Genomic DNA, 14,399 nt, shown 5'->3' with positions numbered 1-14,399 from the left:
AATGAGTGTTTCTTCACTTGCTCATAATTGATCAGTTTTACACTGCAAAATCACAAAATATTACCAAGTATTTTTGTAGAGTTTCTAGGGGAAATTCCCGAGTGCACACTTACAAGTAGCTTTGATGTAAAGTCAATAATTTGTGAATATTGATCAAAATTATTAGCTCCACCTGCAGATTTCCAACTTGTGACACATTTTTATAAGTGAAAATAATCTGCCAGTGGGACTATCACTTCTTTAATCAATATTCAAGAATTGTTAACTTATCTTGCTGAAAGTTTACTTGTATGTTAATTTAAGAAGATATTTGCCCTAAAAACTGGACAAAAATATCTAGTCTGATGTGATGAGTGATGTTTTTAGTTTTTTCTCTCTTATTTACATTTACATTTTTTTTTTTGAGCTGCTGAAATTTTACAACAAAAACTGAGACTTGTACTATAAAATCTGAAAAGTCCCTCTGGTCAGTACAGCTCAGCAAATAAAGGCAACAATGTGAAGATGGGAACAGCTGAATTATTCTCCCAGCAGATGGATTAGCTGTGTCAGAGCGTGAGAGCACAGCAGGATGCAACAGTTTACAGAGCCCCACTAAACAGTAAATGAGTGGTGGTGTTAGCCTTTGGCTCAAAGCACCAATAAAACCAGTGTTTTCTTCCATTTTAAGCACAGTTAATTAAAATGTCTTACATTACCTTTAAGAGCACACACCGATCTACCAGTGTAACATACAAGTCAGATCTAGTTTTAAGATGTTTTTGTGACGTGAGAGGGAGATCACAGCATTTGGTTCTAAGATAACCTTATGTTATCAAATCGGGTTGTAGTGACAGGAAGTTTCTGCTAATCTGATAAACTTTTCTCACTCCAACATTAACGTTAACACAGCTACCTTTCTAAAGAAGACATTTTCTCAACTTCAGACAAAGTGTTTTTTTGGCAAATCTGGAAATTTTTCAAGTTCTTACTACCCAAATGTATTTATAACGCCTGTTGTTATACATAGAAAATATGTAGGTTGTATTTTTTGCTATGAAACAAAAGCAAATGTAAGTATAAATAATTTTAAAAATAATATTCAAATTAAGGTATGATGTAAACTTGCAACATTTGGCACAACTAACATTTCTAGTCTTTGTTGCGTAGAATATGCTGCTGATGCAGGTATTGTGGAATCAAGGCTTTGAAATGGAAGTACATGTTTTCGTTATTTCGGTCCCATTGTTACAGTAATCTATATGGTGAATACCACTAGCGGAACAAGTCAGCGTCGGGCCGGGTGGCGGGGCCAATGACCGGGCCAATGACCGGGGCCAATGACTGGGCCCCTCACGTGTATCACATGCGCAGCTGGAAACTGTTGAGAGTGAGTGGGGGGTGGTGGAGCATGGTTTGGGCCACGTTTTATTTTTACCCAGGAAGCACATTGGCTAAACCGTGAGTCAAACAGTCACTGGGACTGACTACTATATATTCCATTGAGGGACAGTAACTTTAACATTACATACACCTTTCTGAACAGGCAAGGGCGCACTTTCTCCGTCTATAACCAGACATTAAAGCGACTTGAAACTATTCCTCCCTCCCTGGCACCTCCAGACCCGGGCCCCCATGGACCTTACCACTGGGGCCGCGTTTCATTGGTTAATGCACATTTTACGTCACAGCACAGCTACCACGTGCGTGACCATCTCACAAACACAAGCTACAGTAGTAAACACATGTGGACTAGCAGACCGAAGTTTTTGCGTCAGGACTCGAAAAAGAAAGGATCTCCACTGTCAGTGGGGTACCTGTACAGGCGATGTCAGGTATCCTGATTGTATTTGTGGAACTAAAATTTACAGATTTCCAAAATCTGAAACGGAAAGCCTTGCTTGGATCAAAGCTTGTGCACGACCGCATTTGCAGCTCAACCGCCATAGGATCAATAAGAACAAAGGAGTGTCTGCTGGTGTAAGTATTATTGCTTTGCTTTCTTTGTGTTTAGTGAATGAAAAAAAGAAAGTCAATAATAAACACATCCATTATGGTAACCTTTTAGCCAAGAACAGCGTAATGGCAGTACCGATACAACTTCTACACCTTGAAGCCTGTCTGTTACAGTCTAACGTTAGCTGAACAGATCAATATGCAATGTGTACCATATCTGACATACATTAAAGATTTTATTTTACCTGAAAAGGCTTTTTACTAAACTGTAATCGTGTTAGCCTCCGAGTACCGTGTATCAGGCCTAGGCACATACGAACATTTGAAAACAGAAATCACCCTCAAAACCATGAATGCCCGACTTACCCAACCTTGCAAGAACAACAGGCGTCAGTGATCTTGCCCACAGCTATATTTATGCTGAGGGTCTGAGGATCTGCTGTGTTCCTCATTGACCGGTAGCATTTAGCTGTGATGCGCACAATCTTGGAGGCATCGCGTGACTCAAACACCTTGATGCCGTTCAAAAAAGATTACATGAACTTGTTGGTTCCCCTGTCCATTGTCGTGGCTGATATTTTTTGAAAATCTGGCAGAAATGCTACACTAATCGACTCAGAAATACTCTGCAGAGTGTCAGTCAAAATGAAAATACACATAGAAACTAAGCACCGCGAGGCTTTGTTTGTGAGACATGCAGTCACGTGAGACTTTCGAGGGGCGTTTCTGGGCGGAGCTTGGTAAGGTCCATGGGCAACCCCTATAGCTCCGCGCCTGGTGAATACTGTACTGCAACGTCACATTCTGGTGCAGTTCACACTCTGACCGCTAGAGAGCTGTGCAGTGCTTCTGACTGGATTCTTGATCTCTGGAAAATTCCTCCAGAGGTCCCTCTGCTGCCCTCTAGTGATGGTGAAAGGCAACGAGTTCCTACATCCTCATAATGGCAAAAAAGGTTTTCTATTTCACAAAGCATCACTTGTCAGATGCTGTGGAGTTGTATGCACTGACTTTGACTTCCATCCTGTATGTTCTCATGTTGATTGATCCTTATGATTATTAAAACAGTAATCTAGAGGGTTTCATCATGCAAATTACTGCAAAGCAGCTATTAAAGCTGATTTGTTTCCTCTTATCTCTCTCACTTTATCCCAACTTTGTTTCAATCAAACTTCAAGCAAACCAACATGAAGCTGGAGCTGCAGTTGTTTTAGCAAACGCTTTTGAAAATTCAGCCTAGCAATGATTTAGCCATGCTTTTAAGTTTTGATGTATAATTTTCAACAGCATTGCCCTCTACTGGTGAGGGCAAATCCCAGATATTAAACAGTTAAAAAAGTTCATAGTAGTTCATCCAGAAGCTAATTTACTTTGAACCGTTAAATTTTTTTACGACCTGAGTAAAACGTTGTCGAAGTGTTAGATTATAGGGCAACGTGTTTTGCGGTGCAATTTGGAAATAGTACAAAGTTGCACAAGAAAAGTTTCAAGGGCTACTTTCCCACTGTAGGTCTTGATGCTCAAGTTTGTCTGAAGATTTATTACCACGTAGCAAAAATCAAGCTGCAGTAATATTGTATAATAACCTCTATATACTAATCAAGCAGTATCAAATTGAAAATAATCTTTAACTCTTTTTTGTAAGGTAGTCCTTCAATTTATGACCAAGACACCAACTCGGCCTCCCATGAAGGTAACATTGCTCCACCTGCTGCTGTGTGATGAGCTTTAGAGGTCACAGATGGAGCTCCTGTCAGTCAGTCTGTAGGCCGGTGCTGAGTGGGGGCAGGTTGGGGTGCGGCCAGGAGAAGACTAACAGGTGTGATGGGAGGGAGGGCCCTGCAGGACGGTGACCTTGGTCACACACATTGTGTGAGTGCATGTTTTACTGTGTGTCAGCATGTAGAGGCAGTGCAGGTACACCGAAGACTTAAAGCGAGCGGTTTGTATGGGCAAAGTAAGCTCCATTACTGGAGTGTCAGTATGTGTGTGACCCAGCTTTTTCTTATGGTTGGTGTAACACGAGAGATGGGATTGTGGAATTAAGCTAAGTGTATGTAGTGTTGGGTTACATCCGGTGTTGCACAGCTGTGTTTCAATCAACTCTGCAAACAGCACAAAAGTTGACAGGTGAATGTCCTCTGTTGTTACAAGACATGGAGTTCTGCAAGTGCAGGATGAGCAGGAGTAGCTCTGACACACACTTAGCTCAGCTAATGCAAGAGAACAATCAGGATCTCAGCCACAAGTAAAAGTGGCAATATTGCTTTGTTCATTTTAAATGATAACTGTGCAGACACTCTGCGCAGATGAGGATTGAACTTATATCGTAATGCTGACTAGTTAGTGCAGCTCCAGCTAACATACTGTTAGCAATTTTAACTTAGCTAACATTATTTGGCCACTTGGGTGCATTCTTAGACTGTGAGTGGGGCATGGAGTTTTCTCGTCTAGATACTTCAATCTTCAATCAATCAATCAATCAATCAATCAATTCTGTCTGCATAGCACATTTCAGCAACGGGGCAGTTCAAAGTGCTTTACATCATGAAAACACAAGAACATCATGCAAACAGCATAGTCAACAATTGTGAAACCAGTATTAAGCATTAAATATGTTGGTCAATGTTTCAGCTGTTATGGTTCAAAAGCAACTCTAAGCAGGTGGTTTTTAAAGAACTCAGTGTTTCAGCTGTTTTGCAGTTTTCTGGAAGTTTGTTCCAGATTTGTGGTGCATAGAAGCTGAATGCTGCTTCTCCATGTTTGGTTCTGGTTCTGGGGATGCAGAGCAGAACCAGAACCAGAAGGTTGATCCAGCTACAGGTCTTTAATGCAGACAACTAAGTGTGGGAATAAAATAAACAAGACTGGTGATGTCACAGCAAAGGTAACACACCCCATTCAACAGAACACCATGAACTGCAGCTACATCTGAGTAGCACCTGATGGATTCCGTATCAACCCTCATGTTCTGAATGGAAGCCGTTTGAGTTGCCATGTTAGGATTAGCTGTCGGTCAAATCAAAAAATCAAATAAAATGTAATTTGTATAGCACATTTCAGCAGCAAGGCATTTCAAAGTGTTTAACATCACTGAACACAAAAACAGATTCATGCAACATTGAATAAACAATCAAAAACATTAAATTTCCCGCTGAGTCGAAGCTCTGCCCTTCAAATCGGCAGGAAAAAAAGAAAAAAAAAGACTGTGTATGATACGGTGCCAAAAACACAGAGAGGTAAAACTTAAACAGTGTATATTACTGCATCTGTTAAAAGCCAAGGCACAGGGGTAGTACCCTCTTAGCTGTAGGAGTGAGACTGTGTTTATCTTCAGACACAGATGGCAGTTTTCTGTTGTTCTCATATGCAACCAACAGCAAACCTCAGCTATTCCTGCTCTGCAAACCTGCCTAAAAGAAAATTGGGGAATTTTTTTTTAATTGTTTTCTCTAAATTGCAATTGAATACTAATGAGCATTGATTGCAACTTACATTACAACAAAGTACAACTATTTGCTGAAATAGTTATTTACTGAAGCTGCAACAAACTGATCTAAGTATTACAGGTAAACTCCATTAACTAATCTTATGTGTCTTATATGGAAGTGACAGAAGAACGTTCTGTTATCAGAGTCTGCAGCCGTAACAACTGTGCATATATAAAAACAGTGAGTCTTATTTCTTCTTCCACACTACAGGGTTTAACTACTACCTGTGTGTAAATGTCCTTTATATTGAATTTGAAAGGCAACATGAGTAGCAATTCCACTGAAATCTAACTAAGGATGTGAGCTAAGAATTATCTGTAAAATGTCATGCAATTTGAAATGTAGTCTTTAATAAAAGCATTGTTTTACTAGCTGTGTGTCTAAATAACACTGTATAGAAGAGTTACATGAAATCTACATAAATGACAAAATTGAGAAAACATCAGAAGCCAGCAATAGAGTGAATCCTTCGGAAGACACTATCCTACAGGAAAATAACACGCGAGCATCCCCTTATTATGTATTGTATGTAGATTTTATGTATTATGTGATAAAAATATGATCTCCTTATAAAGCAGATGGAATTGTCTGCCACTGCTATGATAATATTGCAGCAACATCTCAGCTGATATATTTTTAATAACACTATGAAGACAATTTGCAAGCACAACGTGAAACAAAGTGTAACAAACCAAGAAACCAATGAGAAGTATAGAGTGAAAATGTATTTTTATGAATGGCAGTGCCGATTAAAACCAAACATGTCTCCAGGATACATGGGGAACCAGCTCTTTTTTCCTCCATCTATTCTTTGAGTCTCATGCACCTGAAAAGACTTCAGTGTTTGTTCTTCCTGTTTGCATTAGCACTGCAGAAATCCAACCTGTAAATATCAGACCATGCATGGACTGTACCAGGATGTCTTTTTTCTTCATGTCACAATTGAATAAGCAGATGGGTTGAGTTTGTGACAAAAGTTGATTTAGTCCTGAACAGCCATTTTCTTGTGTCAACAACTTTTTTTTTTTAGCTTGTTTCTCTTTAGGCACATGCTGCTGTATCAGATAATGCTTAAGTCAACACGCTGAGGTGTCAATAGGTTTACTCTTAGCCTGAGGTGACTGAGGGCGCGAGACGATGTGGGACTTCACCTTTGGCAAACATAATTAATTTAGGAGATGTTACAACCTCGACGTAAGATCTCTACATCCTTTCATGTGACCAAATATTTCCTTTCTGTGATCATGAACTTTCCCTGCTTTGCTTTTGTTCCCTTTGCAAACAAACTTATCATAAACATGCAGAATGTGGTTTGGCAGTGGGCAGTGAGAAAGCGATGACTCGTGTGTTCTTACTTTCTTTTGGGATTTTATCCCCTCACCACACACGCATACACAAACACAAACACACACACACACACCCATAAACGCACAGTTAAACACACTCGACCTGATGTGTTACTTACAGAAACAACGCTAAACACACATGCGACACCACACACCTGCAGACTGCTTTGCATTGACTGGATGAAGAATGAATAGGGAGTCCTAAGATAACACACACACACACACACACACACATGCGAACGCAAACACACACACACACTAACGCTAGCATAAATTGCACCTGCACATTGTTCAACAGGAGAACTCATTTTCACGTTAGCCACATTTTTAGAGTGCGGCAAAGTGGACTAGAAGCTTCATCCATCATTTTTAAGCTGGAACTATTATTTCTAATCACTTTTTTTTTGTTCACATCTGAGATAGTGAGATGCAATTTTAAGTCAGCTAATAATGTTTACAGCTGCGATTTCTTTGTGCAAAACAAAAGCCGAGCAGCTGGAAAATGGCTTCAGTTTAAAAAAAAACAACAACATGCAAAACGGATCAGAGCAAATTGGTTTTAAAGGAAATTGACTCCCAGAAATATTGAGTATGTAGAGACTGCTTCGACGGAAACCCAGAGACCCTGTGCGCCTATCAGAAAACAGTTTACACAGCGGCGCAGGAGGAATATTTCCTTATTAGAAATTCTGAATCCCTCCAGGAAGAATATTGGACACAATAAATCATTTAGCACAACCAGCCGCCTTCACTAATACTGCTAGGTCAGCAACGCACAGCAAAGCGTTATATGACCATCAATTATTAACATGGACTAACTTTATTAGCATATTCCTTAAAGCTGGAGGGAGAGAAGAAAACGGACGGACTGATGGATGGATAGTTTTTTTTTTCCTATTGCTCCTGATCTCTAATCTTGGAATCTAATAAAGTAGGAGCTGGATGGAATCTGACATGTGGATTATGAGGTGATTATTTATGGAGACTTTTTAATTAAAAGAAAAACTGCTTATTAGGAATCCTCAGTTCCCTCATTAATAGCAGGGAGAGGAAGAGTCTGTTGTTTGAGAGTTGGCAGGGTACACTAATGAGGTGGTGGTGGTGGTGGAGGGGGGTGGGGGTATCAGAGACGGTGGTTCGTTAGGAAAATAGCACAGAAGCAAAAGTGTTGTTGCAGGGATTTCACAACATGATTTGCAGTTCTGCACGAGAGACTCTGAGTCAAGATCCAGCAGTCCAAGTAGATACAACATGGTTTTCAATTGGAATTCTAGAGAAAATGGAGAAACAAAAGGAATAAATAAAAGGGGCTCCAGTGGCAAACCAGTGCATTTGCAATGAAGCTGTAGTTTTAAAAGGTTGCTTCAAATATCTTCTGAGATTGAAAGGAAACACAGCAGCGTCAGATATTACCAGCCTAGTAGTCTGAAGGCAACCTATGGCGATGACAACTAATAACGACCATTTAATGGCTGAAAACATTGGAAACAGGTGAATGTGTCCAGAAAGAGCAACTTAAAGGGACAGAATTATGTAACTTCAACTTTTTTTAAGCTTTACATCCTGTTGTAACGTCATTCTCTCATCAAAACATACCTGGATTCCTTTATGCATGTTTGAGAAATCCTTTCATTTCTCATGGCAACCATTCAGCTGAGCAAAACTCCTGGGTGGACCTAGCCCCGCCTTCAAGGATGAAGCTCCTCCTCTGAGCTGCAGTTTACAAGCTTCCATCTCACAGAGAAGCTCTCTTCTCTGTGACTCCCCCACTCAGCTCCTTCAGACTATCCAGCAGCAATTAGCAAACATCTGGAGGAACTGAACATCTGCTGAGCTTATAGAAGCTACTTCTCAGTGAAATGTTGGTAAAAACGTTATTAACCCAATTTTTGTCATTCATTTTAATTTTGATTAAATGAGTTACATCCAGTAACTTTTACTCAAAAAAAAAACACAAAAAAGAGGAACTCATCAAGTGTTCTTCTTCATTTAAAATGATTTACAGATATGTTCTGTATAGAAATTAGATTGATATCGTGTATTTAGTTTGTTTTTACAGTGGTACTGTTCCTTGCATTTTTCAAAACAAAAGATGTAACATTTCTGTGGACCATGCAGGGCTACTTTTAACTTGAAAGTTGTGTCTCCTATTTCAAAAGGTTTGGACACTCACACTCATGCTCGACTCCCGATCACTTCACAGCCAATAATCATCATCCTTCAGAACGGGATGCTACAAAAAATAAAATCAAACCAGCTTTGAATGTAAAAACAGAATAACATTTGAGAATCTTGACAAAGATAAAAACAATACAAACCCAGAAAGATATAAAAAACAAACAAAAAACAGCATTGACCACATATTCTCATTTGGAGATTCATCCGATCCTGTGGTGACTGAGTGGAGACGAGGAGTGGATCAGATCACGAGAGGGAAAATATCACATTTGAAAAATGACGAACCAATGGAGCATGAAAGCGTGCGTCGCCTAGTAGCAATTACCATTTCCTGCTGCAGCCCCCGGCAGAGAAACTCCTCACAGAGCCACGCAGTCGTAGGTAGGCGGCATCATGAATTACACATCCGGACTTCCAAGACGTCTCGGGTCAGCGCCGCATGGTATGGTGTAACAGCAGAGGCTCTTTTTGTTGAATCCTGCTGTTCTATCCATGAAGTCTCTCACATCTGTGCAGCTAAGTCTGGAAAACACAAAATGCTCTGAGTAGGGGGGATTCGGGGGGGTGGAGTGTGGAGTGGGGGGTGTTGGGTGGGCTGAGGTCAGGCTACATACACACACACACACACACACACACACACACACATGCACATGCACACACACACACACACACACACACACACACACACACACACACACACACGCACACAGACATGAAGCGGTCTCTACTCCTGCTACTGGAACTCTCATATTGTCTCAGTCCAACAATGCAGCAGCTGGCACAAACAGCGAGCTATTTAACAGCCACCAATTGATGCTACGCCACCAGGTGCTACTGTGTGCCTTTCCCATCCTCATTTTATGCATCAGCAGAATTTCGTTTGCCCTTACTTTCATAGCTCAAATGCTAGAAAACAGAAGGGATGGGGGCAGCAGGGGGTGGACGGGTGGAGAGGTAAATGATATTTATGCCCAGAGACTGAAATGGCTCGGGATGAAGAAAGCTGTGGACGGACATGAAGACGTACAGTCTGCTTCTGTTTCTGCGTTGGTACGCAGAGGAAAACACAGAGGCTTAAACGTGTCCTTGGGAGCCGGCGCTCACACGCTGATGAGGATGCCACCAGGTGTCTGCGTTTGCAGGAGTGTGTGTTTCTCCCCACGCCTCTGTGTGTGTGTGTGTCAGTATCTGCGTGGATCGTAACCAGAAATAACACACTTCCATGGGACCTTTTAAATGGACACCATCTGTCTCTATCAGGGAAGGCTTTGGGAAAACGAATGTCTTTGTTGCTCAGATCGTTTTTATATATACAAATATATATATAATTATTTTTTTTACCTGCAGCCGGTTAAGATGATCCGGCATCATTTTTCTGTAAGCGGAATAAAGAAGATCTTTGAAACAAATATGATACAGGATAAGTTTTTTGTTTTTTTATTTTCTACAGTGAATCAAATCAAAAAGCAGTAGTAAATTTGGGTTTATTTTCCAAATAGTGGCCTAGTGGCTGTGTTTCCATTACAAATGTGCACAAAACTTTGTCAATATTTCACTAATGCTGAAGAAATACAATTTCACAATTGTGGTGTTTCCATTAAATATTAAATCAAATTAAAATCACAAGTGAATAAGTTTGTTCACCAAGTCCTCCTACCACTTCCTGTTGTCTCGTCTTTTCTACCAGTAGTGGCATCTGGTTGTTGATCACATGACTCGTGTGATATGACAAAAGTGTTGCCACTTTTCCAAAATACACTTATTTCGACCTATGAACCACATCATCCTGTAACAATAAAACATTTTAGAGACTTTTTCCAAATTGGCGTGTTTCCATTAAGCAAAATAATTTTTGTAATTCCAGTTTGCAGTTATGTGCTCAGTGGAAACGCAGCTTATGTTTGCAGTTGTAGGAGTTGCAGCTACATGGATTTGACTCGTCACATTGTCCCAGTGTAAACACATTCTGAACACAGATGCATGCAGTTTGACAAAGAGCAGCACCTGGACAAACTCTCTATTTGTCTGGGCCCGTATTAGGAGCTTATCACTCATTGTAAAGTATGACCACCATCTCTATTGTTCTCATGCAGAACCCAACCGCCTGAACTGAAGCTGCAGCGAATGCACCTGTGCCCTTCTATGCGGTTGTGTTGTAGCTGAGTAGCCTGATTAACTGTCCATTAGTCAGTCCGTCAGCCTACCTCAAATCTTTGTCTATATTCTTCTGATGTTGAAAAAACACAATTTCCCAATTGCTGTGTTTTCATTAAGTAAGAAATAAAATTAAAATAACACATGGATAAGTTAGTTCACGCGAAAAATCAATGAAAATCATGACAGCGACGGATATAAACAGTTACATGAGACATATTCAAAATTCAGCCATGGTGCTAGTGCTCTTCATCTATCAGCCAATCAGAGGAAACGGCGTCTTATTCAGGCGTCGGAGCGACAAGGACTTTATACTTGTGAGCCGCTACTTATGAGACGTTTAGGAGAAATTGTAGTCGGTGATTTTACAGAAGAGCCATGGATTCAACACGTTGGAATGACACACAACTCGTTATGAGCTGTGAGATGCTGTGAGCTCTGGTGGAGCCAGCTGCACATCGTCTGAATAAACTCCCAAAACAAACCTTCATCCTCCTGCCACTTCCTGTCGTCTCTTTTGTCGTTTCTACCAGTAGTAACGTCAGGCTGTTGATCACGTGATCCGTGTGGTGCAAAAAAAAAAGGGTTTTCATTGCAGTTTTGCAACATACATCTGTTTTGATATGGTCGGAAAACCACCCCATCCTAACGCAAAAAAGCTAAATGTGAGTTCTTTTTTAAAGATGATGTGTTTCAGTTAAGCAAATTTATTTTGATCATTTCAGTTTGTGGTTAATAGAAACACAGTGTCTCCAGCTCTCTGGCTGTCCTCTGGTCTGTCATTTACAGTAGATGTCAGACAGCTGTCAGGGTGGCTTTCTGAGTGTGTGCGTGTGTGTGTGTGCGTGTGTGTGTGAAACCCCTCTGCCTTCCCTGTCAGGCCCACTGAGACAGACACAGACGTGATGTGATGGCCACAGTGTCTGATAGCCGCCAGATCCGTCATGCTTTAACTGGGCTTGACTGCGGATGAGCCTCTAAACTGCCTGCTACAATAAGGGACACGTCCAAGAGAATGGGTTTGACCCCGCAGGTCATCTCGCAGATTAAGCCTGCTGGAGGGAGCGCGGTGTGGCGCGGCGTGGTCCTGGGCCCCATTCACACACACAGCAGCACATTCAGTAGAATCAGATCGTCTTGTGTGGAGATGTTTGGACGTGGGTGTGCACATGACCAGCAATACAGAAGTTTTTGTGCTGCTGTTCACCTGTGTTGTGTGTCATCTGCAGAGGAGAAATGTGACACACACACACACACACACACACACACACACACACACACACACACACACACACACACACACACACACACACACACACACACACACACACACATTCCCGGAGAAGAAACCCTTGGGTTTTCTCCTGAGTTTAAGCCTCCCTAATCCCCGAGAAAGATTTGCAACAGTTTGACGTAATCCTTTAGCATTTTACCCTTCCTTACTCCCAAATGCCTCCTCTGCCGTGGCTTTGCCAACAATGCACACGCAATAGCTTGATGTAATTAGAGTCGTTAAAGGCTCTCCATAAATAAAAGCGGTTTATTCGCTTCTTTTTTTCTTTTTCTTACACTGCATCTGCACACAGATTGGTGATTTATGCAGTTATTAGGATGCATAATGACTCTGATTGTGCAGCAAAGGTCCAAAATCTGAACCGTTGAAATTTCAACTTTTCCTTTTTTTTCTTTTCTTTTTTTTTTTAACTCCATGAGCAAAAGTGTCTGTAATTGATACTCCTCATTATAGCTCATTATGAGTCATCATATATCAAAACCATGCCTGAATAAAAGCTTTGAAAAAGCTCCGTTCACAGACGCTTCATACAATCACAGAAGGACAAAGCTTGTGACAGCAGCTCAGTGTGCTTTAAGTGTCCCGGCTTCATGTTAATTGAAGCTCGCCGGAGTGTTTTCAGCTGCTTTAAGTGTATCAGCTGACAGCAGCGTTAACGTGGGTTGTGTCATTTTGTGTCCTACCTGGAAAAGCTCTGCTCAAAAACTGCTGGGGAAGTACAAGTGTTAGAAACATGTCAGCTCCCATACAGACAGAATAAAAGTCCCTGTCACCTACCATCTGTGCCACAAAGCGGCACGAGCGGGATTGTGCCAAACACCTCGACGCGTCAAAATACGGATCGTCGTAAAGGTGCTGCTGGGGATTCTTCAACCAAGTCAGGTTTCAGTAACAGAATGAAGTTCATATTTTATCAGTAGGGCTTGTAACAAGTGCACAGAAGTTCTGGTGGATGATGACGACGATGATGATTGTTCTCACAGTGTTTCTTGTTTACACTTCCTGCCGGGCGCCGCGCTGTCTCTCGGTCGACACTTTGGGTGACAGCGCAGTCACAGTGCATCGCGTGCCCTGTCAACACACGGCGCTCCTCTTTGCTAGATGGTGAAAAGAACATTTTCGCAACTTTGGGAAACACGTGTGACTGAGTGTCTGTTTCCTGTTTGACTTCACCAAAATCAGTTGCTCAAGAGCAGAAGATTGAACCTCGAATATACGCTGAACAGAAGGTGATTGGACGGCTGGTTCTCTATGACATGCCGTATTTCAGGAGGACAACGCAAACTAGGGCCTGGACTTTAATGTGATAATTTTGTGATTAATTAATGACATAGATTCCATTGCATTATTTATTTATTTTTTACACATAAAAATCCCAAGCTGGAACCTTTGCATGGTGTTTCTGGTACATCAGTAGATCTAGTGCACAAGTGACATCCGTAAACATCAACAATGAATGACAAAATTGCTTCTCTTTGCCCACTTGGGGTTCATCTTTGCTTCATAAAATGATTTAATATGATACTGTAAAACACTATTATGTTCAAGTTGTTCTAAAAGGAGTTAGCCCATCAGCGAAGATATTTAAGCCTAAAATAGCATCTCAATGCTAAACATGTAGCAGCAGCACAGGTGACCCCAATGCTAATGTCAGCGTCCACAGTCCACATTTCTGTATGTTTTCAAAGTTTGTTAAATGATCATGGATTCCTGAAACACTTGAAAGCTGAATGGGTATAATCAGTGGGTGCTGTATGAGAGAGGGTGCCAAAACAATGGCGAAAAAAAGTGTAGTAAGAATTTTCTGTATGTAACAGCTGTTCATTCATGTGTAAATAATCTAAATAGCAGATTAAAAAACATTAATATTTTTGTTGTTGAGTTCATGTCCATTCAATAATTTAGCAGCAAAACTGTTTTTTGAATTGAGAATGTTGCTTATTTTGTCAATTTAAGGTTTTTGATTAAAGTGCAGTGAATTGTGATTCACTAATTACTGAC

The 14,399-nt window shown here is 40.9% G+C and overlaps 1 long non-coding RNA gene across 2 annotated transcripts in view; it reads right to left on the bottom strand.

The window, feature by feature from the left end:
* The window catches only part of LOC103465906 (uncharacterized), a 41,887-nt gene extending 32,383 nt beyond the window's left edge, over window positions 1-9,504 (bottom strand). For both annotated transcript variants that reach the window (XR_014083909.1, XR_014083910.1), the window contains exons 1-2: window positions 9,276-9,504; window positions 8,946-9,005 (exon numbers count right to left, since the gene is read on the bottom strand). This is a non-coding gene — a long non-coding RNA (uncharacterized LOC103465906). The remainder of the gene's footprint in view (window positions 1-8,945; window positions 9,006-9,275) is intronic.
* Window positions 9,505-14,399: the final 4,895 nt, after the last annotated feature.

The sequence above is a fragment of the Poecilia reticulata genome, chromosome 16 (assembly GCF_904066995.2).
Source record: "Poecilia reticulata chromosome 16, P_reticulata-male-v2, whole genome shotgun sequence".
Taxonomy (NCBI): Eukaryota; Metazoa; Chordata; class Actinopteri; order Cyprinodontiformes; family Poeciliidae; genus Poecilia; species Poecilia reticulata.
The sequence above is the reverse complement of the archived record's forward strand: the minus strand, read 5'-3'. Positions and strand labels throughout refer to the sequence as shown.